The sequence below is a fragment of the Meleagris gallopavo genome, chromosome 4 (assembly GCF_000146605.3).
Source record: "Meleagris gallopavo isolate NT-WF06-2002-E0010 breed Aviagen turkey brand Nicholas breeding stock chromosome 4, Turkey_5.1, whole genome shotgun sequence".
Taxonomy (NCBI): Eukaryota; Metazoa; Chordata; class Aves; order Galliformes; family Phasianidae; genus Meleagris; species Meleagris gallopavo.
The window spans coordinates 12,909,342-12,933,281 of NC_015014.2; the positions used below are offsets into that span (position 1 = coordinate 12,909,342).

A 23,940-nucleotide genomic window follows, 5' to 3' on the forward strand; every position below is an offset into this window, starting at 1 on the left:
TTTTTTCCTTCTTACTGCAATAAAGCCCCATGTGATAATGTATGTTACCTCCCAAAGGAGGTAGCCTACCACTAGGTAGAACTCTTCAGGACATGTTGTCCATTCACACTGCCTTTGTGCAAATGCCACAAGTATTCAAAGCTTCCAGGCACTTTTTTTTTTTTGCTTTAAATGCCTGTAGAACAAGTGTGTGTGGGAAAATACACAGGTATGTTGAGGATAGTACACTTTCATCCTCTTCACTTCACAGCAAAATCTGCTAATACACAAAGACTAAGGGCACAGATGGAGAACTTTGTTTCTTACAAGGAATTATTTTCTAGTGAGCACTTGTCCAGCTACACTCATTCATACTGTGAATGTTAGCTGTTCCTCACATCCATTGATGTTGGTGTTCTCAGTTGATCAACAGCTTTAGCATTGCTCTGTCAAAGCAGCATTTCATCAGCATCTTGATACTCGATAAAGCTGTACAAATAATGGAACTTAATTGGGAAGACAAGCTTGCAGGAGATGAATGGGGCTCTGACAGAGCACTCCTGAGTAGTTTCACCTGAGCAGACCTGGTGACACTTCTGACACAGCCCCATACCTGGGTAATTATTTTCTAGGAGGATTTTCTAGGAGAACCTTTCAGGTAAGGATTTTCTAGGAGGAGTATTTTCTAGCTGTACTTTTGGGGTTTTAGACAAGCAGCAAAGCCAGTTGTTGAAATAACAATAACAGCTGGAGTTGCTGGCTGATCTAATAATAGCTTAGTCCAGACAGAGTAATTTGTGATAATTTGGCTCAGATTGGAACACAAGAAAAAGTTGAGCTGGGTTCCCACACCCAGGGGAAGAAGGAAATAGGGGTGGGGACTGAACTTAACAGTTTCAAACACAGCAAAAACAGAAGTCATGCAAGAAATTAAATGCAATAGAAATTAAAAATAGAAAAAAAACCAAAAAAAACAAAAGAGGAAGAAAAAGTAAATAAAGAAAAAAACTCCAGAAGTTAAAAAAACAAAAGAGGAGAGCACATCACCACGTGTTCTGCACTGAACTCCTGTATGAAGTACAATATCCTTGTGTCTTAGAAGCAGGATGAAAAAATATACACTCTTGTACTGCAGTGAGAATCTGTGCTGTGTGTATACGCGTAGGAATAAAAAGACTTTTGTGCATTTCATAGCTATACTTCTCCTAGAAAAGAAATCTTATTGTCTCAAAGTCTGTAACTAAGCTGTTAGAATCTGGAAATTTCTCACTGAGATTCTACTTTGCCATATGTACTAATGCTGTAATGTGCATACTTGGAATTTCACAATGGAACAGCAGAAGGAAGCAACTGGGTAAATGAGTCTTTGTATTCTCTGCAGAACGTTTACAATTAGTTGTCTTAATAGTTATTATTTTTTAAGTATTTTGTTCTGATTTGCATCCTTGAAATTGCTGCTTTGTGTCCCACTGCAAATAGACATTGTTTTTCAACAAAAAAAAATATCAGCTCCATGGAGCTGCTTAATTGAAGCTGCCTACATAGCCTCAGTGTCTATTCAGGTTCTGCAAAGCAGCCGAAGCCTGCAATGAATCTATCAGTGTTTGGCAGAGGTACAGAAACCTCAGACCACAAAAGAATGTAGACGAGATTTTTTTTTTTAATAAATGTAAGGGATGAAAAGAAGAGTTAGCAAAAGAGAAAATGTAGCCTTGAGACACAACATAATTTTTGTTCTGAGTAAAAATAACAAGGATCTTGCTCAATAGAGGAGCAACACTGGCAATATAGCCAGTATAGTAAATCGACTCTGTGGAGAGTCAAGATCTGGTAATTTGACCTCCATTTGCGTCCATCTGGTCCAATGGATTCTCAGGTATCTGGAGAATGACACATCAGGAGCCCGCAGGCTTCCTGAAAGATCTCCCAGTATGTGTGGGCTTCTTTGTGCTGTTACAACTACTTGTGGTTCCATCATACCAGCACGATGAGAGTCCAAACATGGATGATTCTGTGATATAAACTAAGATTTATTTTCTTGAATAAAAACCTGAGAGAAACACTGCGAAGTCTCCTCTACAGAAAACCAAGGATTCTGAGATAGGTATAAGAAAAAAAAAAAAAAAAGATTTCTGCATGAAAGGAGCAAATCTAATAATTGCAAATGATCAGAAACCATGGTGTAATTAACAAAATAAATAAAACAGCTGGCCAAATACACAAAAACTATTCAGAAGTTGTTAGAGTTGCCAGTTTTTGAATTAATTCCACTAATATTTTTTATTACTTCTGCTGTATTTCGATTTGGACAAGAAGTACCCTTTACTTTCCTATTTTTTTAATTAGGAAACATCTTGTAGTACAGTAACATGATGAAAAATGCAGCAGAGAGAGCAGAGTAGCAACGTCCTAAGCTTCAGTAAGCAAGAATTTAGCTCAAAAGCAACAGCCATAGGCACAGATGCAAAAAACAAAAGCAAAAAAGTCGCTTAGCTTCAGGAGGCCACAAATACACAATAATCTCCAGCAAAAAAACCCTTACATCCTCTGCCAACCCTTAAATGAGGCCTCAGAAGGGGTGGACCCTGCCTCCACCCCTTCTATTCACTCACGAACATGGCATGCACCTGAGCTCCACTGGGTTGGCCCTGCCTTCCCTCCAGCTGCTCAATCACAGGTTCAAGCTGTGACTCAGCATTTCTGATACACATCACCAGTGTTTCTTCTCTTATATTACTAGTGAAATCTAATTATACCACCTCTGTGATTAAAGAGATAGAGGAAAAGTAGAAAGAACTGAGAAAATAAGGGAAAAGAGCTGTTTGAGAGGTGAATTTTTCCTAGAAAGAGAGGCCAAGGCCAAATGCATTTGTAGTTTATGCTTTCAAATATGATTGTTTATTCTATAACCAAATTTTATTAGTAGAGAGTGTTGATGTTGTACTAAGCATCCTGGCAACAGCATGACGTAAGATGTATTATCACACTGGACACATGTGAGTCCAATACCTAAAAATACAGAAAACAAGCCCCAGAATAAGAGTCCAGCTTTTCTGCTGCAGTTTGCATTTCAGTGAGAGGAGCTGCTAAGGGAAAAAACTTATGGAAGTTTGCAAGAGAGTCCTAAAGAATTTTCAAAAGGAAAAATTGGGTCACTAATTTGTCCACTATAGTAAATACAGAAATTTCCCTTAGTACTGAAATTGTTTACTGTAGTGGAAATGCTGCAAGAGCCTGAACCTGTGACTGAACACCAGGTGGGAAGGTAGGGCCATCAACACAGCTCATTCTTATCAGAACTGTTCATAAAAGCACATTAATATTTAGTAATAGAATAATTCCATAATTAAATAATTGTATCATAATCACTGATTTGTGAGTTGAGTGCCAAGAAGTTTAATATTCATGAGGTTGTAAACCTAGTTACCTTGATGTGTGTTTGCTAATGGGAAAACATTTTTCTAATGTGTAAATTTTTAAAAAATTAGATTCTCACAAATAGAATACCACAGGTTTACAACTTAAATATATATATTTTACCTATTACAGACAGCTTTCAATCATACATTCAACAACTTGCAGCTTCTTACAACAAGTTCTTTTAAATAAGAGCTGAGGAGTGGAAAAACAGTTAGATAGCTTTAACTGAGTACTTGGCTAGGCCCCCTGACAGAATGTTGGATGACACCTGCTCATTTTAAGCCAGTCAGCCAAACACAGTGTGAGATACAGCAGTGTTTCTCGGACACCTATTTTTCAATAAATCTGATAAAGGAGGACATACATACCCCAGTAGCAATTAGGAAGCAATAGAAACTCCCACCTGATTGCATCACTACTGTCTTTTTCAATTTTATATTATCACTATTCTAAATACTAAATGTCAATACAAGATAGATGATGGCAAGTGTACCTATCATTAGGGTCTCCAGATCAGTTTTAATAAAGCTTATACTAAGAAGCTTACGTAGTTCAGACTCATGCTTGGAAGAATCTGTTTTGCTAGGCTTTTAGGGATACTGCACTCCACTTATACACATTTATATAACTGTAGTTGCTTAGCTATCAACACCTTAGTTATCAAGGCGATTTCTGTGCTGTTTAGATAGCTGGATGAAAAATTGGGCTGCCAAACTATACTTCCTTCTGAACAGTACAAGTCTTTTTATGTTATACGTACATTGCTACCATAAAGCAATCTGTTGGTTTTCCTGTCAGAGATAGAATTCTTGTTAAACCCTTTGATATCAAAGTTTGTTAGAATACAGTCAAACAGTGGAGGCTTTATCCTCTTGTTATTATTATTATTAATTTCCTTCTTACTTTGCATATACTTATTCCTGTTCACGTTCAGAAGTTTTTACACTAATCATAACCACAGAAATGCATCGATCAGTATGAACAGTTTCATGTCATTAAAAAACATACAAAGATGAAATTTATAATCTGATGGTATGACAGTAACCAAATTTCCCACTTTAGTTACAAAAGTGAAAACCAATTATCTGCTAATTGTCTGGCATTCCCAATGAAGTCTGGACTGATAAAGGTTAGCAGCATTCTTGCAAGCTATTGTTGGCAAAAACTGGAGGTTCATGGACAGTTTCTCAGAGAAAACTTACATCTTGAATCAGGTCTTTGCTGTAGCCAGTTGTTAAGAGATATCATTAGACAACAGTTCTCACCTAAAACCTGGACTAACTCCTATTTTCCCCGAAAGTGTGATATTCAAACCTTTTTATTCTTCAAAGACATCATCTCTTCTGCAACATTTTTACATCACAGTCTCTCCTACTCTTCCACAATACAGATTTACTTTAACTCCTCTAGTCTGCCTCAAATCTCTGCCTTCCTCAGACTGTAGCTACTCATACTCTCTTCAAAATGTTTCAAAATCTTTCTTTCACAGAGGATAAAAACGTTTTTTTTTTTACCCTTGCTGTTGTCTCCAAGATATATAGCTCATTCAGTCCATACCTTACAGATGCTTTTAACAACTTCATTCTCAAAGGAAATGCCATATTCTGCAAGGGCTTTAGGAGTGTGGAAAGCACAAAACGCAGATATATGCCTGAGTACAATTTCCTCCAGTTTTTACACCTTAAGAGGAAGAGCTAATCCTCATCTCCTCTCTTTGTAACAGGCCTCACTCCATTTTACAGAAATCTCTCATGTTTCCAAGGATATGAAGGATATGAAGCAACATTTATGGATTTGTTGAGTGAAAAGGACCCCAGACACACCCACCTGTGCTTTCCTTGTTCTTTCTTGTTGCTCCCATTGGCCAACAAAGTTTTGTCCATGGAGAAAATCTCCTAAATGCTCACCTCAAAATAACTATCAGTTCAGGATCAGTTTCTCAGAAATCATTTAAATCTGCTGTGAAATCCTTTCCTTCAATGCCATTTAAATGCCAGAAGCAGTTTAAAGGAGCTCTACAGCATTCAATTTCAGATCAGAAGGAGTTCAATGGTCTGGAAAATAAGGAAGACAGTGTCAGAATCAGTTTCCAGGATACCTTCACAAAACTCATGTGTTCAGCACTGTGCTGGAGCCAAGAACAACCTATCAGTCCTGAAGCAGCACTCACAGATAAAGCTTTATTCTGCAAGATGGCCCGTTGCCTGGAGTATGCAAGTGTCTTCACATATAGTATGTAATTTCTTTAGGTTGCAAATTCATTCTCTCAGAGAGAATCAGATGATCAGCAATGAGCTATTATCCCAGCTCAGCTGTGAACAACTGCACTACAGTTACTCATGATTTACTGATATGATATTTTGATATTTTTGATATTTTTGATATTTTTCACCACGATATGTTACTCCAACTTCGGGTAGCATAAGCTACCATAAGACAACCATACTATGCTTGCTTCTCAGAAACATCTGTCTATCCATATGGGAATGAGGGTTTGTGCTTGAAAAAAAAAAAATTATTATTTCATAGCTTAACTTACATCCTTACTGCCAACTAAACAGCTACAGTCACAGTCAAGGATCCTCTTTGGCCTTTTCCTTAACGCTTTTGCACCCAAGTCAGATAGGCTGGGGTTATATACACTGTGAAACTCAAGGCAGATAATCTTATTTCTAGATGAGTAAAAGATCAAGGGACAACTTTGTAGGAGCTTGGCTTTACACTCTACAGCACATCTCTTTTACCCAGATTGGAAGAGCGTATTTAAAGGAGTTGGGTTCCACCTACTCTTTTATCTGCATTTCATCTGTGCTGCAACACAGAATTTTCTACTGTTGATAGCTATGCTATACACAATTCTTCCTGGCAAAACAATGATTTAAGAGAAAAAGGAATGCAAAAAATATGCAAGAAGAGAATATAAAATATACTGACAAAGCCTTGGTCTCATCTCATACAACTACACAAAATACAGTGCCCCAAGGGGATTAATGTGGGTTTATCAGCCAGTCCCAGAGTAAGACATTAGAAAAGTTTATAGCAAAAGGAAAACAAATTTTAAGCAGCTCTGGAATAAACTGTCTCTTGGTTCACTCTGATGCTTACACTTGCAGAAAGTTGATATACTGCCGCAGCACCAGCACTGATCCTTTTTTGGATTAGTGCTCAAGAAAATGTATTAGTTAGACAGTTGTAGTAAATGAGCCTCATGCTTTTTCTTTTCTATTCATGGCTGGTTAGGTGTGCGGGTCACGTTCCAGCCTCGTTAGTGAACAGTGGCAACTTAAGTCTAGTTATTAATTCTCCAGTTTGCAAGTTGTTGCAACTGAAGTCCAGCACTATTGACTTAATGTTGGCTGAGACAGATTTCTGAGTGTAGCAGGACTTGTACTTTTGTTTTCTTGGTGAAAAAAATGTCTTGGTGAAAAAAAACAAGTACGTGAAGCTAGAAGGGTTTACATGGGCTAACATTACACCTGGTGTGTTAGGAACTGGAAAAGTTCAATGCTTGACAATATCCTTTTTTATTTTTTAATTTTGAGTAATTGTTCAATAATTCTGGAAATCCACTGGTCTAATTTTCCCCTGGGGAGTCTAAAAACAAATTTAATAAACTAAAACACAAAATATACTCCCTGTTCTCCCCAGGAAGTAAATTTCTACTTGAGTTCTATGGGTTTTGCTATCTTAAATTACCAACACCTTTTATTTGAAAGATGTAATCACCATCTACTTTACTCATAAATGCTTAAACAGTCATAGTCCTCTATGAGCACAAATATTGTATTCATAGCATATCATTTCCAGGTAAAAACTTTCAGAGGACAAACATAAATTTTCATGATTTATTAATGTGCAACGGAAGTTGTATTAAAAAGGAGCATAGGAGATGAACTATCATGACTGTTATTTCTGATGTGCCCATGATGATAGTACCCCAACATGTTACTGAAATGAACTGCAGTCTATTTCAATTCATACACCTTTTTTCTTGCTTTTAATTACGGTTGCACAACTTTAAACTGTCACGTTTCAATGAGTGCTTCTTTATACATGATTATTCCTGTTTGTCAGAAATGAACACACAAATTATGAGAATAAATTAGGACTGACATTTAGCCATTGCATTCTAATTAAAGTCCAGCACTAGATAAAGTAAAACATTGTCTTGCATAATAGGACTGCATGCACTGTCTCCTGTAATTACTATTAAAATGTAAAGTGTATTTATGTCATTTTCCAGTCTGTTCATTATCATACAAATACCATTTTTTTTTATTTTTTTATTTTTTACCTGAAACCGTAACCTTCTCTTTTCAAAATGCCTGCAAAGTAACACCCATGGCTTACCTTTCAAATTAAAATATAATTCTTGGGAAATCCAGTGAAATGAATCTCAGGCTACTCATGGTTACATGGGTTGCTTTTCTTGCTGTGACTGTACTCTGAACTGTTGAGCCGAAGGAATACTGAAATATCAGCATGCTGCTTGCCTATAAATAAAGAACAGGCATGTAGATTGAGTGCTGTCAAGAAGGGAACGGCAAACCACATGCACATATAACCCTGTATTTCTTGCGCATATCCCCCTACTGCTCTATCCAATATTTCTGCAATGTAATCCAAATTACATTCAAAAGATGGATAATTTTTATCATCATTCTTCCCTGTCGGGATCACTTGAATGGCATGTGTAACTTAACTCCCCAGGAGGCAATCTTTTCTGTGATAAATGATATCAAATATAAACAGAGATCCAGGAAAAAATAGGAAAAACAGCATTTTGTAGAACTTACAAGAAAGAAAACAATAGATCCTACTGAAGCAAGTAAAAATATTTACAAACCATGCCAACTGGACTTAATATTTTATTTGTCTTATGTCCAGAATCCTGTTACGTGAATTTTTTACATTGAAATTATTCTTTTAGAAGCCTTCCAGTTCTCATACTCATGCTGTCTTCAGTCAGCCTGGCTAATACAAACACTACTAGAAAAAGTAGAAAGTTTCTTTCAAACAGGACATTCTTAGGCTACCAGAAGCATCACTACTATTAAGGGCTAATGAGGAACCTAGAGAAATTGCAGAATCAGAAACCAATCTTTGTGGAAGTACTTCAGCTCATTTATGATGAGCCTGCAGAGCCCACTCTGATTCAGGCTGATCACAAGGAAAGTTTGGGTAGGTTTCACCACAGCCTCGGGTATCATGTCTTTTGTATTTCTCCAGTATTTTTTAGAGAGTTGGTTCAGTGATGAACTGGAGCAGCGGCAACAGAGATGTACCAGCTCACCACTTCTTGTTAAGTAAGCCTCACAAAAATTACTCTCAAGAAAAGTGAAGTAGTTCTTGTGCAGAGTAAATATCATCATATGAGCTCTACCCACTTTATGTCCCTTAAGAAATCTGGAGTATTCTGCAGTTGGTGAAGTCCTTGTTGATAGCAGTATAAAAAAACCCACAAAAGTAGTTTATGCAATGGCCTCTTGCAAAATACAGCACATGGAAGCTGACAGAGCCAGAACCTGAGCGCCAGCTTAGAACAGTTCAGACTGTAGAGTGACCCATCACAGGAGTACTGGGGGGGCTAAAACCTAGAGTTGCATATCTTTCTCTAAGGCTATTAATCAACTCATCCAGCTTCTAGACACATAGTGGAAAAAATTACCTTAAAGCCTTTCAGCTGAGGCATCATGTACTTAATTTGGCAGTGTACTTAATTTGGCAGGCTCCCATCTATATTAGGATTGGGCTTTCCCATTTGAAAACCAGCAAAAACATGAGAGCTTTTCCCAGCGTAATCTGGCAGTGAGGATGGAACAGAAGCTTGGCATAGTTATTTCTCTATACCTATTTTAATCCATGTGGGAAGATGGGGATATATATTCAAAAGAATTAAAAAAGCAAAACAATCATTTCTGCCAGCTTCAGCTAGTTTTGAACTACACACACATACTTTATCAACAAAACACATCCAATGTTGAAGCAATCCAAAGCAAGAACTGAATTTTCCAGATTTGTAGACTTATTTGATGAGATCGCATTTATGGAGTAATAATGTCATTCCATTTCAGACCTTTGCCTCTCTTCTAAGAAGCAACAATACTGCCAATTTCTGCCAGTTGAGGGAAGTCCCAGGATGTGATTAGGATGTGTGCAGAAAATACTGAAGAGTGAAGTTTCAAAAAAAGCAGCATTTTAGAGAGAAAGAACACACGCATCATTTCATAGCAATTACTTAAATATAAAACCAAAGGGAAATCAAGCCACCTTCCTTGAGTTGGCACTGTGCAAGTAGCCAGCTTTTCAAGCCTTAGATTTAATATACTGCTCACAGAATTTATCACATTCAGTTCTTTTATGACAGATAGTAAAACTTCATGCTTGTGTGTGATTGAGAGCTATATCAAAATGTGTTCTTGAAGCATTGCATTGTACTGAGCAGTTTTTCTTTTTACACTTCAATAAGTTTACTGCTTCTGTGTGTAGTGTCCACAAAATATCTGTTATAAATAAGAGTATTGAAGATTCACCAGTGCCTGAAGGTAGCTGCAAATTCCATGCATATTCAGAGTGAGTGGTCAAGCCAAAAGGAAAAGAAATAGCTTATTAAATGCAACATGAAAAGAAAAAGAATGAACAATACAGATAATCAGAGATAGTCAGAGATAGCAGGAAAATGAAGACAGGAGATGATTTCAAAGCAAGACTTAATCCAAGGTCAGAGTGGACAGAGCTCTGGATAGCTGAAAGAGATACTAACAACCTGATCTCCCAAGTTCTCTTTCTTAATTGCTCCACAACCTCCAACATTTTGGAAGTGCAGTAGAGGATCCCTGCTCCTTCTTATCTCCTCCTCCCCAATCAACTAGGAAGTTACCAAGGAAGAAATGCTGCGAGGAGCCACGTACAGTGAAATCTAATCTGGTGAGCTACAGTATTTGGGCTAAAAAATTTAATGTCATTATAACAACACAATCAGCTTCCAACTCAGATTGGACACTTCTATGTTGGGTACCATACAGAAATGCTGTTCCTGCCTTGAGTTGTTTGTTGTCAGAATAGGTAAGAAAGAAATCAATCAAGAAATCCACCTTTCTCGGTATTAGGATCCCTTTGTACTATTAAGAAATGTTTTTGTTTCTAAAATATTATATTGATATTATATTGGCAAGTTATTTATTTTTACACAGATGTATCATTTTCAGATGCCAGCTGTCTCAGAAGCAAAGCCAGAGCTACAGGTGAGAAATCTTCAAGTAAATATAGGTCTGTAATACAATGCCACTGTAAAAAACAAAGACACAGTGATGTTTTGAGAATAGTTACATTTGGAATTCAGCAGTGTAATTTATGCTCCATACAGACCTATTGCAGATCTGTCATAACCCTAAACAGAATGCAGTGCACAGGATTCCCGACCCTTTGGAAGAACATAGGGGAAGAATGGTAACCAAGTTATGCAAAAATTTCAGGACACGCTGCACAGGAAAGACATAATTAATATCTCCATGAAGAGGAAATCATTCAGTTTCTTCCAGCAGCTCAAGAACTGTGTTGTCTGTTACATGATCTGATCTGCAACTGAATTCAACCTTTTAAATCAACAGCTGAACTAATTATTGTAAACTACAGCTAATCTAGCTTTTGCTTTCTGGATGCCTATGCATATACTGTTTGCTCATGCATATATCTGACACATTTCACTCATGTTTTTGCATTGTCTACTACTCTAAGTCTCAATCTTCAGCTTTGCTCGCAGACTTCAGCTGCAGGTGTTAGGTGTCAGACTGCTGCACTGCAGCACTGGCCAGGTTTGTACACAGTACAAACAGTCCTCTAGGGACCTTGGTGCTGCTGCTCAGACAAATAACCGCAGAGGAGGTTCCTGCACTGCCAGCATCATGCTTCACGAAGCCTCACTTTCTTTTGCATTCCACTCTCCAGCTATTTGGGCAGCATTCCTGTTCTTTTAAAATACTTCTCTTATGTTTTAATACAGTTCCTTGCAACTTCAATGAGTTGTTTTAAGCCACAACTTTCACGTTGCTCTCACGTGTGCTGACTGCTGCACAAATACTTGGGAAAATTGGGTCGTTTTTGATCTCCTTCTGTACTGGTTTAGTTCCCATACTCAACCAACATCTCATCTAACATCTTCCTGAGCTCCTGTTTTAAATTGTGTGTTTATCTCCCTTTCTTTCTCAGTCTCTTGGTATTAACAAATTTTACTGGTAATATTCCTAAATGAGGGTATATAACAGGGGCATTCAATGCCTCCACACATACATACAATCATTGAGTTTATTAGGGCATTGGCACTGTTAGCTTTTTGGCATAACTAATTAGCGCTTTTAACTGTGGGTTCTGCTTACTAATCTTAAGGCTGAACGTTCTGGGGAATATTAGCCTAAGAAGTTTTGTTCCTTGTTATAATTTCAATCTACATTAATACAAAAAAATTCAAGTGCCATGGAGATTTTCTGGAACAATGTTACTGACAGAGCCAAAGGTCAGCACTCGTTTTCATTTAATCCATGATGATTTTATGATGGATTTTTATTTTAAAAAGAGCAAGCTCTGAAATGTTCAACAATCCTCCTTCCCCCACCTCCAGCAACCCTAGGAGAGGATACAACAGAATATTCAAAGGAAAATATAAATTATGCTATTTTCTTTAGCTTGTTTTTACTGCAGTCAATAAGACTTTTTTTTTAACTCCTCCACCTGGATGAGTTTCCATTGCTCTGAACTTCAGGCTTTTCAGATTGTTTTCAAATGCTAGGTGTTGTATATACAGGAAAAGGTATAATTTTGAAGCCTTTACAATATTTTCTATAGCCACTGATGCTTACTGTTGTGACAACTAGCAACTATATTCTTTAGAGGTTAATGTTAACAAGAAATTAAATCTCCATCAGCCTAGGAGTTGTTCCCCTTAGCTTAAGTGTACTAACTATGAAGAAGGAATGCATTTTGTGCTTGTTTTTAAATCTCACTCTCAGAAGAAACAGGCAAAACTGGTCAGGGATAATGGCACTGCCATTCCCAGCCATGTGAATTTTGGCTGGGAAAGGTCTTGACATGGAATAACTTGAGCAGAAGGGTAAACAAATCTGTAGCCCACTCACTGTACTCCAGAAGGAAGATCTGCTAAGTTTCAAGGCTCTCAGTTTTCAGAAGCAGATGTCAAAATAGTTACATATATAGTACGTTATTAGGTGGATTATTTTAACCTTGCTTAAGTGAAAAAATTGCAAATTAATTTTAAGATGGAAACTTTTGTCCCTTTTGCTAACTTTTAAACAATTGGGTATGGCTACATAGAGGATTCTACATTTAAAAGATGCTTCAATTCACTTCCATTACTTGTTGCACAGATTCAAAACCAACTAAACTTCATAGTTACTAAGGACCAGACACTTTTCAGTCAGTTTATCTACTTGATTACCAAGGGAAAGTCCTTCTGCTTAGTGGCAAAGACTCAATATTCGCTCATTTGAAAACTCAACTCAAAAAAGCATTATTTCAGGGAATTCTACCCTAGCTAGCTATAAATTACATGTTAGGGTACCAGAGAATGCACAGTACTGATGATCAAAAAGATAGTCCATAACATACTTAATATCAGGTTTGTCAGTGCCTACAGACAAAATGGTAGTTTTTTACTCTGTCCCCTCTAGGATAAGAATACTCTCTCTGGAGAGAATCAAGACAAATCCCAGAATTCTATCATACATTCACAGAATTTCCTTCAGTACAGCTCACATCAATGGAGCTAGAGCTGTAGTTTATACATATGGCCATGGAGTGGCAGCCTAGTAACAAAAAAAACAACAAAACAAAAACCACACCAACAACCAAACCCGATGTACTTGATGATCCAAAAGGAGGATATTTCCTAATAACTTAAACTTTGCGATGGGGTTTCTAAACATCAGAGAACAATAAACGAGGTACAAATATTCCCTAGGAAAAAAAAAAACCAAATAAGAAATATCTGGTGTTGATAAAAGCTGACCAGTAACAGAAGGCAAAAGAGAGACTGATAATTAGGTGTCAGTGGGGGTCAGATCACACACCCACTAAAGCAGAACTGATCAAAGAGCAAGAAACAGAGGTTTCGCTTATGTCTTAAAATTCAAGTGCTTTCTCTTTCTTCTGATACAGATACAAACAGTTAGTCCTACCTGTATGGAAGCTAAAGGATAGACCTACACTGATAGAAGCTAATTTTCAGTCAAGCAGTTTCACAGACTTTTCATTGATAAAAACACAGCCAAAAAGCCTCTGAACACTCAAACAGTACTGCATATCTAGAAGGCCTAACAACAGCATATCATTGTTTGTTCTGCAGTTTACCACAGCAGTTTATGTGTGAAATCAGAACAATTAGATCACTCTGTATTGAACTTTAATTTTATGTGGAATTAACTGAGGTTAGCAGCTTCAAGCACACATAAAACAGTATGTAAAATAGCACTGAAGCTGAAGTTCCTTTGCATTTATGTAAATGAAAATTGGGATTAATTCCATTAAATCTGGTGAAGTTGTTCTAGCATTAAATCAGTATGAAAAAAGCATTAGCCATAGCAACTTTTTCTGAAGTTAGTTCCCAGAACTAACTAAATTATATAGCTCATTGTGCTTAAAAAAGTAATTATTCAAGGCAAACCATATATAGTTATACTTCAAATAACTACAATTACCAAATTTAGTTATTACACAATAAATATCTTCATGCTGCAAGCCCTGATTTCTGTATCTGTGATGGACACATGTCGCTGTTGTTCTTTGCAAGCTAAAACTAATATAAAATTGAGAAAAGCTGAGAAAAAAGTAGCAGCCCATAAGTAATCAGGCATAAGCTGCACTACTCTTTCACACGTCACTGCAATAAGCCTAAAAATCACATATCAGACTGAGATATAGTTTTAAAACTGAAAGCACTCTCACACAAAGTTAAAGAACCCTTTGCTGGCATACTGATGTTTCTTCAAATTATTACATAACCACCACCCCCTCAAATCCATCTGACTTATTTGACTGACATTCCGTGCTTGAAGTAAAAAGAAATAGTAAATTTAAGTCTTCCCAAATCCATAAAAACTACTCTCAATAGTTTGTACTCTACTCCTTTCTCTTCTGCATCTTCTGCTTACATTCAATTCATGTCTTCAAAGGATGAAAAAGAACATGGGAACCTCTAATCTCCTCCACTTCGTCCTGAATATCAAAACACAATATCTTTCCTTCAATATCTTTCCTCCAACTTCTGTGTCACTACCACTTAACCTACTGATACTTCCATCTTTTTAATTGAAGAAGAGATGGAAACAAAATCCTCTTTAACGGCTCACACCAATGGGCCAGTCCAGCTCAGTATCTCCTCTTCTGTAAAAGTTAATGAGGTATACATCTAGAAAGAAAATGGAAATTAGGTACTTAACCTCTAATTCCAGCAATAAATAGTTCAGAATCATTCTGAGCAAGATATAGTACTAGCAATACTTTCAAAAATTGAAATTACAACCACAGGACTCACACTCCAATTTATTTATTCTCTTTTGAACCCATTTGAGCTGTTGACTCGCAACCCCCACATTGCAATACCTACAAATCTGGCAAGACAAACTGTTATCTCTTCTTAAGCCTCAGCTACTCTCTACATGTACACTCAATGAATATATGCATATTATAATTAATAAATAAAGAAAAGAACATACATAAGCAAATCATTATACCAAAAAGAAGATAAAATACTTACCCTTGACCCAGACAACATAAAACTCCAGAGAAAAGAACACCAGAAAGAGATCCTTCCCCCTTTTCAGTCAGCTCTTAAATGGGTCTAGGAGAGGTGCAGTCAGGCTCCACCCCTTCCGACAGCACAGGTGAATTGCGTTCACCTGTGCTCCCAGGGCTGACTCATTGCTCGCCTCAGATGATAATCAGAGGTTGAGGCTGTGATTCAGCAGTTCTCATACACCACACCTCCCACTAGAACTACCTTCTGTCTACTGTGGCTTTGAACCTGTAATCAGATCACTTCATTGACTGTCCTCTAGTCCTTGTCTCATGGAATTAACATTGCCATAGACTCTACTGACCAAAATTAAGGAAAAAAGCATTGTGTACCCTGACAGTTGCTGTTCCCATGGATCACAGAAGTGACAGAACCCAAGGGATCAGCATGGAGCTACATCAGGGTGCTAGGAAAAGGTTCTTCACTGGAGCACGGTCAGGCACTACTACAGGGTCGCCAGCACAGTGGTCACAGATACAAGCAACCAGAGTTGAAGAAATGTCTAGACAATACTCTGTGGCTTAATTTTTAGAATCCAGGAGTTGGATTGCATGATCCCTGTGGGTTCCTTCCAACTTGGGATTTGATTCTATGATTTATTCCTAGTAATTCCACGAATCCCTACTGTGGAAAGCAGAATTCCTCTACTAGAGCTTCTCCTCCCATTCAATGCAGATAACTCCAGCAACAAGCCTCTAGTGACTGGAACAGATGTTACTGTTTATTTAATTTATTTATTTTACTAATGCACGGCTGCCAGGGCCAACAAATGAAAAAACACTACATTCCGTCAGGATTATGGTTTTCAGTGGCTACATTCTAAAGGACAGAATCCTTACAAATAACTGTTTTTGAAACACAGGTGTCAAGCTTAAACTAGAAAAAATACTGTCTTATGAAAAAGAATCTCAAGGCAATAGTATTTGACAGCTTACATTTTGTAAACACATAAGTTCTTTGGTGTGCAAACCGTTAACTGATTCTCAGTTAGAGACAAATGTGGACAGTTCACGTTGTACAGTTAGGGCATGTTCCTGGAATTTTAACAGTCCAAGTTCAAAATGAGCAACATTACACCATTGTATGGAAACTATTGAGTCATGGCCTGAACCACTCATTGATCACCTAAGGCAAGCTCTGAGTCAGTCCTGGGAGCACAGGTGAACGCAATTCACCTGTGCTGCCGGAAGGGGTGGAGCCTGGATGCACCTCTCCTAGACCCCATTTAAGAGCTGACTGCCAATAGGGAAGGATCTTTTTCTGGTGATCTCTCTTCTCGACTTTTTAGTATGAGTCCAGGACATGGGTAAGTTTTCAATCAATTCTGTTTTAGTGTAATAGCTTGATTAGCTAAATTTTGTGGTATGTTTTGTAATTGTAACATCTGTATATTCTTTGGTTGTTTGGATGCAAACTGCACGTTGTTTTCTTTTGCTTTTTACAGGCAAATAGCAATTATGTACAAGTTTTTCTTCAAACTGCAGTCCTGTTGTAAATTAGAGTTTCAAAACAACATTTTTGTCTAATTCACATCCGTAGTCTAGAAACTGTTCTTAGTATAAAATGAGTAGATCTTTTTCTCAACAGAAATGCTTCTGTTGAGGAGCTGTTGTTGGCCCTCAAAATAGTGCAGTAAAAGATAATTTTTTTACAAGTATAAGAACTCAGTCAAAGTTTGTCTTTTGCTAAAGAAATTCTAAGTTGTTTTTCTTTTCTGCTTTTAATAGTTCTTAACCATTGTTTTTTACTAAGTAGGAAACTTTTGAAGTGGGGTCCTAATTTTGAAACTGGGGTACTAGTATGCAAAGAGCATAAAGCTGGGAAGAGCAAGCAAGAAAAGTGTGATTACACTAGCTGGCAGGTAGGAACTTCTTTTTCAAAGAGAAGGAGCCCAGCCTTTGATCATAATCCTGTTGATGCAATCTATCCATTGACTTTCAAATGTGAATATTTCTCTTCTGCCACATAGTTTAAAAAAAAAAACTTATAGCAAAAATACTGAGTCACAGCTTGAATTACCCACCAGGTGGAAAGGCAGGGCCAACCCAGGGGAGCTCAGTGTAATTGTATCTGGGTGACCAGAAGGGACGAAACTTGGCTCCATTCCTTCCCAGGCCTCGTTCAAGGGCTAGCAGTGGAGGCAAGGCTACTTATTTGAAGCTCCTTGCCTAATTGATGCCTTCTAAGGGTAAGCAGACTTTTTTCTTCCCATGGTTATGGCTGCTGTATTTGGGCTTATCTTCTCTAGCTGAAGCCTGAGACTTCACCACCCTGCTGTTATTGCTGTGCTTTCCATAGTGTTGTACTGTTACAAATCTCTACAGGATTTTCTTTCAAAGAGTTTAGGTACCTCCTAACGATAATTCTTGATTCTAATTGTCCAAATGGCCCATGATCTCCAATTTAGCAGATGGCTTAGATTTTACTAAGACTTACTGTTGATTATCTCAAAGTAGGGAAGGACCTTGAAAACCTGGGATTTTGTCTGTGACTTTACCAGGAGTTATAGTAGAGGTTTGGTATTGACTGTTCTCAGTCTTTCTAACTATGAGTCTCTAACTGTCCTACGACTTTGTTGTAATTAACCTTATAAAAATGTATCCAACATCACTTTTGCATTATTTATTTGGCATGAATGCATGTTGGCAAAAATTTAGAAGAACTTTTTGAGAAACTGAGCAAACATATCTCTCAACTTAATTTATAATTAAATGACAGCCATAAACTCTGAAGACCAACTAAACTACAATGCAGACTATTTAAAAAAAAAAACACTTTATCCAGAAAAAAAAAAGCAACTTTTTCTGTACTTTACAAGCAGGAAATACAATGTAAAGCTCTTCATCTTTGCAAGTGTTGTTTCTCATTTTCTCTGCAGGAAGTAACACTTGACTTCATAAAGTATCTGACAATGATAAAAAAACCACACTACTTAATTCTAGACGTGAGCAAGGAACAAAAAAGCAAATGCAGAGAAATTAACCACTACTACAAATTACTCTCTGATTCATATAGATTTCTTGCCTAGTACCTGAATATCTCATCTCTTGACTACTATTGGTTCTTTCAGAGAGGAAATCAGTATTCATATGCTCACTTAAAAATGCTACTTGGTAATATTTCATTGTGTTGTAAAAAAGACATGCAAACTTATTAAATCTTTTGCTGACTGTTCTTCTCATGCATGCAGGTGGACAGTAGTATGACTAAGAGGCCAGCAGCACATACAGTATCACCATTTCTTTATTTCCCCCTTACCAATTTCCTGCAGGTGCACAGTCGTTATTTCAGGAAAAAAAATCCAGTATGTCCCATTTCACATCTGGCAAATAGGCTTAATGCAACACAGACTACAGGATTTTCCTGTATTGCAGGCAACCTATTTCCTGTTACCAGTAGCTCTGCAATTAGCATACCAAAAAAGACAAAGTAGAGGGTTTTATGAAAGCAGACCCAAAACTTTGGTGAGGCAAAATAGCGATGAAAGAAGGTATTAATGAGTGGGAGATCTTCTAATGAGTTTACATGGATAACGTTGTAATTAGCTGGGAGTAGGCCTTATGTCTTAACTTTTGCTCAATGTTGCTATTGAGGTCTACCTACTGACCAATGGCCAACTTGGATTTTTTTTAATATCTGAGATAAGAAAAAGATTAAATCTAGTTTGTCTAAAGTGACTTTCCAGAGGGCCGGGGTAGAACACTGGGATGTTTTTGCACTAGTAGCTGTGATGTGACATATGGGCAGATTATAGGCTATGGAAGAGAAGCTTTGGTACTGTTAGCTTAAATACCATGCTAGCTAATCATAGTCTGTATAGCCAGAAAAGCAGAGCAATGCTAGTAATTTAATTGTTGTTAAGAAAAATATTATGTAGTTCTGGGTCAAAACTCTCACTGGACCTTGGAGTATAATTTGTAACTAGAAAATCAGGACTTAAGCCTCTAGAGGAATCTACTACTGCTCTTTCCCTAGGGATATTTTTTTGTTAAATATCCTTCAACAGTGTTCTTAAGGTAAGCAGTTTGCTAGGGAGCAAACATAAATCTTTGTTGGCAGGGATGGATTAGCAAATCCAAAAGAAATCTATGAGAGATTCAAGAACTATGTCTAGCAACTGCCCTGCAATGGTAATGGCTTAAAAAAAAAAATATGAAGTAGGTCTTCTTGTTTCTGTGGTTAAGGAGGTCGTCTTTCCTTTAGAAAGAATATTTTAAATAATCAATTGTCCTCCTCCTTTCTAAGTAGACAGCTTGCAGGATTTAAAGCATAAACCCAGAATTCAGCTCTGTGTTTTCAAAGCATAAAGAGAAAAACAGAATCTGAATAGAACAAAGGTAAGTTCTCACAGTATAGAATGTGCTTTAGACCCATACACTCAAACAAACAGTAAGAGTAAAACAGCACAGGGAGGGTTTTGGAATCATACTTGATTTCATACTTCTTCATGTGAATGTATGTAGTCCCAGTCCTCATGCTGCTTCCTCTTGTGCCAGGGTAAGGATTTACATGGTGGCAGATGAACCAGATCAGAGACATAATGCATGTCATAGTTAATAACAGAAGAAAGGTTGTTAATTTTAATCTGAATCAGGGGACTGATCTCACTTAACAAATAGCTGTGTAAATTTTCTTTGCACTGGGAAAGATGAAAGTTTAGGAAGGGACAAAATGGTTGGAGGAAGGCAAGATTATTTTTTAATAGCAGTGCTGACCTGTGCTATTTTAAATCAGATGAGAAATCGTAGTCTATAAGTGGACTGACTTTTGGACCAGACTGAATTAACTTATTCTCAAAATTAGTTCCAGCTCTTATCATAGACAACCCAATCTAGTTTTAAAAAGGAAAAATAATTTTGTTACAAGGGCAGTGAATTTATTTTGTCTCACAAATCACTACTTTATAGTGGTCAAAGGTGACTCTATAACTAAATGCCAGTATTCAACTTATTCAACAAACTTACTTTCATTTTAAAAAGCCTCCTTAGAACAGGTAAATCTATGAACACCAATTATGTTATGAGATCTTCCAAGTTGTTACTGTTCATAAAAGAAGATACTTCAGAAAGCATATCATCTTTTCTTGGCAATTATTACAATTTCTGTATTTATCACTCAGAAGTGTTGCTTAAACACTGAAAGAACATTAACTTCCAATCTGCGTGTTTTTATTAGTTACTAGTGTAGCAAAGCATCTGTGTTCTATTGATGTAATTAAAATATTCACCTTGTATATGGTAATTATTTTTGAATAGTATACTTTAAATTGTGTGCTGAAGCAAAATAGCTGCAGAGCTGATCTTAAAAAACAAAAACAAAAACAAAAAAAAAAACAAAAACAAAAAAACCCCACAAGATTAGGAATAATTTTGAGTAATAAGAGAAATGATTTATATTCAGATGAAATATGACTTAGGTAGAACAAGATTATTTTCTTTTTTTCCCAAGTGCTTAAAGTATACTGCTTCTCTCTCTTTGTATGAAAAGTTCAGGGTGTGGAAGTAGAAAAAACTTAAGCATCTTCCTGAAGACTAAATGTTTTCTTTTTTTTCCTGCTGATCACAGAAGATGTGGCATAGTATAGAACACATGCCCATATTCCTCCCTGTTCTTAAACAGAAAATTTTTATTCTCTAATGCCTTTTCTGGAAATCAAATCTCTCACGAAGAAGCAAATGTAGCACAGGTTTATTTTACTAAGATGGCACTGAGATTACACCTAAGAAACCTAGAACTTCAAGTAGGTAGCTCATGGGTCTCTAACTTCTAGCATTCTGATGTATTGACAGTAACCTGTTTTCTTTAAGAGAAACTAATCCTATCTATTGATTTTTCTATAGACAGTACACCTGAAACTTCTATTTGGGGGGATAGAATTGAATTGTTTGCACAAAGCATATTTCCTAATATTCAAATTCTTTCACACATTAAAAATATGTAACATGAAAAAAATTGTATTGAAACGTACAGTAGAAGCTTTACTAAAAGCTGCTTTATGTATGTAAATTTACTTTGTCATTTTTACCTGCAACAGTTTAAAACGAAAAGCTTTTTTTGTTTTACAGAGAGGAGAAACTTTGTGGCATGTGTTCAAGAAGCATAAGCTTTCCATGGAGTAAAACTGACTGAAAGTAAAAGCATATGTGTTCCTATATTCTCTAGATACTATACATACAACTGGATTTGTAACTATTGCTTAAGCATACTGGCAGATGCTGCACACTTACCCTAATGACACAACATTCAAGACTGGCATATGCTCTTTGCTAAAAACTTCATGCTGCCTTTACTACTTGCAACTGTCCTGTCAGTGTGGCTGTGATTGAGTTTGTGTTGTGTCTCTTACTGTTTTATCTTGAAGTATTTCTTGGTAGCTTAGTATGCCTTCAGAACAAAGAGGGTTTCTAGAAGGATTAGGGAGAGCTTGTGATAAGCCATCTTTATGTTTCCATCTCTTCTAACTGTGTGATAGGACAGCCTATCTAATGATTTAGAGATATCAATATAAAAGGACAGTTGCCTTGTATTCCTTATAACTATTACAGGAGAAAAATAATTGTGGAGTGTTTTTTTTTAATGCTTAAAGCAATGTTAGAAAGAAGTGAGACAGCTCTTATCACTATCTGCAATAGACACTGTGGTAGAGGCTTGCCCCTTAATGACCTGCTTATGATGAAGGTGCTTGTGTTAGCTGGCAGCTCCTGTGCTTCTGACATGGAACAACTTAAGCAGAAGCACCCTCTCAATTTCTGCTAGAGTCATCTAGGCACTTAGACTGAATTTCCAAGCTGGCCTCTGTTCTGCCATCATAGGCAGATGGTGAATGCCCCCTATGTGTGAGCCTACCCAGGATCTGTGGCAGGACATGGAAGCTGTTTCCTGAATGAATGGTAAGAAATAATGGATGTACTGAAGGAATATGTCTCCAGCAGAGACACAAACAACCAAAGACATGGGCAATGTTTAATTAGCTCCACTATGAGGAGGAGAATATGTTGGTAACTCTGCTGAGCACTTCTACTAAAGCATTTGCAATTAGTAATGATGTTGAATTAATATTCTGAAAATAATAAAGAGGGAGAATTATGTTATCTGGAAACAGCTGATCCTCTTGTCTTCTAAAAGCTTAGATTTTAGTTAAAGTATCCATCAATTTTTGTTTTTCTAAGTGGAAGGACTAGACTCAAATTAGTACAGTTCTATTTGACTGGGTTTTTGGATTCCTAACTCTAGCATAAATAGGTATTTATTAGTTTGTGACTATCTGTATAGTTAGCAACATTAGTAAATCTTTAATTATATAAAGCATTTGGAGAGAACACTTCCTAAGCTCACACAGAATACCATTACACTTGGTAAATTATATTATATCTTTATTTAAATGAACTGTTACTCTATTAGGCCAGTGTCTATTCCTATTTTGACTCATTAGCAAAATCACAATGAGTACCCTGACAGTCTAATTAATTCATTTGAAGCCATTAACAAAAAGAAGACACAGCATGTTTAAGTATTCACCACAGCAGTCTTGCATAGTTATGTGAAAATACAGAGATATAAGAATTATAGCTTGCATCATTAGAGAATAATTTCTAACTAGTAAGTATTTAATTGCTGCCCAGATGAGTTGTGGGTGCCCCATCCCTGGAGGTGATCAAGGTCAGGCTGGATGGGGCTCTGGCAGCCTGAGTTGGTGGGTGCCCTGCCCATAGCTGGGCGCTGGAACTGGGTGAGCTTTGAGGTCCCTTCCAGCCCAAACCATTCTGAGATTATACAATTTCTAATTCTTAACTGTTATAGGCTAGATTTAAAATGGCGGCTGGTACTTTCGGTTTTGCTGTCCTTCCCTGCAGGAGAAACCAACAGTATGAAGCTAAGCACTTGCTCAGTCACTACTCAAGTGGTGATGTGAGTAACCCTCACAGAGGCTCCAGGGCAGCCTCACACAGACCATGGCTCCTGCAGACCTGTGGGTGACTCATGGAGGAAAGAGGACCTGACAGATAGCTGCTCTCACGCTGCCACCAGGAGAAACATACCCTGAGGACCATCAGTATTTTTTGTTAAGACAGCAACATTCATGGCTTTGTCATCTGAAATCCAGGAAAAAAAACTCTACCTCCAGTGTGGTATTAGAAAGTGGTGTTCTTTTATCCCTCAGGGCTTGTACTGAGCAACTTCTCAAGCAAGTATGCCCTCTCAGAGTTCAGGTTCTAAGTTTCAACAGTTAACACACACACATATATATATATATATACAGTACATTGGCATACATATTCTCTTTCAGGGACTCATAAATTAATATCTCTTTGGGTATGCTCAGTGGTATCTAGGATTTTCACCGTTGGCTTCATCACTGAGACTTTTGATTCCCTTTCAGCCAGTTTGGAAAATTTGTTTCTTATTAAGTCATAGAGAGTACAATGCATGTGGAACCTGAGGAAGATGGCCCTGGCAACTTTTGATGCAAAAGATACAAATATTCTGTTGTGACTCCAGTGCTTCTTGTGAGGCAAAACCATTGAAGCAGAAGATAACAGTATTCTGCTGCATCCCCAGTGCAGAATTATTGGGGAAAACAACACCTTTTGCTGACTGAAGTTGAAATGGGAAGTTTTTAGCTTGCCACCGGACACATAAGAGTCGCAGCCGCACAAGCTGGGCTGCTCGCTTCCCAATGGCGAGCCGCGGCCTCCCGCCCTCCCGCCAGGGGGCACCGCGGCAGGGCCGCCCTC

The 23,940-nt window shown here is 37.4% G+C and overlaps 2 long non-coding RNA genes across 2 annotated transcripts; one reads left to right on the forward strand and one right to left on the reverse strand.

The window, feature by feature from the left end:
* Positions 1-4,913: 4,913 nt before the first annotated feature.
* Positions 4,914-15,230, reverse strand: LOC109367176. The gene is made up of 4 exons (XR_002114002.1): positions 15,167-15,230; positions 14,562-14,818; positions 7,750-7,892; positions 4,914-5,453 (listed from the first exon to the last, which is right to left on the reverse strand). It is a non-coding gene; the product is annotated as an uncharacterized LOC109367176 (long non-coding RNA).
* A 1,150-nt stretch (positions 15,231-16,380) lies between these two features.
* LOC109367177 lies at positions 16,381-23,912 on the forward strand. Its single transcript, XR_002114004.1, has 4 exons — positions 16,381-16,511; positions 17,232-17,393; positions 21,271-22,095; positions 23,059-23,912. It is a non-coding gene; the product is annotated as an uncharacterized LOC109367177 (long non-coding RNA).
* Positions 23,913-23,940: the final 28 nt, after the last annotated feature.